Consider the following 2,054-nt stretch of genomic DNA (forward strand, 5'->3'; position numbering starts at 1 on the left):
ACAAAGGTTGATGTATAGACAGTGTACGGGTAACACCTTCCTAATATTGAGTTGCAACCCCTTTTTGCCCTCAGAACAGCCTCAGTTCGTGGGGGCGTGGACTCTACAACGTGTCGAAAGCATTTTCCAAGGGATGCGGGCCCATGTTGACTCCGACGCTTCACACAGTTGTGTCAAGTTGGCTTGTGTCTCAAACTCAAACCGGTGTGTCTGGCGCCTACTATCACACCCTGTTCAAAGGCACTTCACCCTCTGAATGGCGCACACACACACACACACACACATCCATGTCTCCGTTGTCTCAAAGCTTTAAAATCCTTCTTTAACCTGTCTTCTCCCCTTCACCTATATTGATTTTAAATGGATTTAAGTTATATCAATAAGGGATCATAGCTTTCACCTGGTCAGTCTTGGGCATTTTGTACACTCAGTGTATCCACTATGACAGGTTGTGAATAGGCCCTCCGGACAAGACAAGTTTGTCAGGTTGTAGTTAACGGCGATGCCCATGAAGGAACATATTACACAGACTACCTGGTGCTATGTCCTGCTTCCATGAGGTGTTGACGGAGAGACATGTACTTCTATTCATTCTAATGGAACTTCAGACATGCCCCTGGCTATCGCCTTCTCTGCTCGCTGGTCACCATAGCAGCACCCACCCGTAGCACGCGTTCCAGCAGGTATATCTCACTTGGCACCCCCAAAGCCAATTCCTCCTTTGGCCGCCTCTCCTTGCAGTTCTCTGCTGCCATTGACTGGAACGAACTACAGTGATCTCTGAAACTGGAAACACTTATCTCCCTCACTAGCTTTAAGCACCAGCTGTCAGATCAGCTCACAGATCACTGCACCTGTACATAGCCCATCTATAAATAGCCCAAACAACTACCTCTTCCCCTACCGTATTTATTTATTTTGCTCCTTTGCACCCAGTATTTCTACTTTGCAAACTCATCTACTGTCAAATCTACCATTACAGTGTTTTAATTGCTATATTGTATTTACTTCACCATTGCCTATTTATTGCCTTTACCTCCCTTCTCACCTCATTTGCTCACATTGTATATAGACTTATTTTTCTACTGTATTATTGACTGTAGGTTTGTTTTACTCCATGTGTAACTCTGTGTTATACGTGTCGAACTGCTTTGCTTTATCTTGGCCAGGTCACAGTTGTAAATGAGAACTTGTTCTCAACTTGCCTACCTGGTTAAATAAAGGTGAAATAAAAAAATAAAATATAGACCTTTCCCAACACACACACACACACACACACAATGCAGTCACCAACATTACAATATTACATCACCTACCTGGGTTGTGTACGTACACACACACACACACACACACACACTGGGAAAGTGCCAACTTATTGATCCCACACTAACAGGTGTTGAGAGGTTTCATATCCTATAATGAGGTTCAGTGCTATATGGCCCCGTTGGTGGAAGAATAGCTGGCATTAGTTTTTACAACTGGGGACATTTAGGGTACATCTTTCTATATTGACATTCCTAGGTCTCCTATTAGACCTGTTCATTGTTGTTCTGTTAGCAATGTGGTAACTTTACACCCCTCTCAATTGAATTCAGCCAGTGGTTCAACTTTACATGCAGAGGGGACAGAACGGTTGGAAGTATTTTCAGTTCACTGAAATGTCTTCTGGTGTTCTTGTACTTGGATTTAGCTAATCAATGTAGGATTCAGAAATGTAATTTAGTTGGATGTATTTTGTCTGGGGGATTTTGCAGCTAGTGACTTTCCCATGGCAATATTCACAAGTTACCCATTCAATGTCCACTACATGCCGTCTCTCATTCAGAGGTGGTTAGAAGTGGCCAAGGAAGAAGTGCAAATGTTAAGGCTCTTCTGCCACCTGCTGGTGAAACAGGGGAGTTGCATACTAAATCCTTCTATTTTTGACAAACCCGAAGACAGCTTTCAGCCCTCCTGGTAAATGCATTTCTTAAATTATTCCCCGAAACACTGGAATGTATACAACGTTGTCTCATCAAATCCACAAACCTCAAATGACGAAACACAAACATCAG

Source organism: Oncorhynchus mykiss, chromosome 27, assembly GCF_057628025.1.
Source record: "Oncorhynchus mykiss isolate SJ-2025 chromosome 27, ASM5762802v1, whole genome shotgun sequence".
Taxonomy (NCBI): Eukaryota; Metazoa; Chordata; class Actinopteri; order Salmoniformes; family Salmonidae; genus Oncorhynchus; species Oncorhynchus mykiss.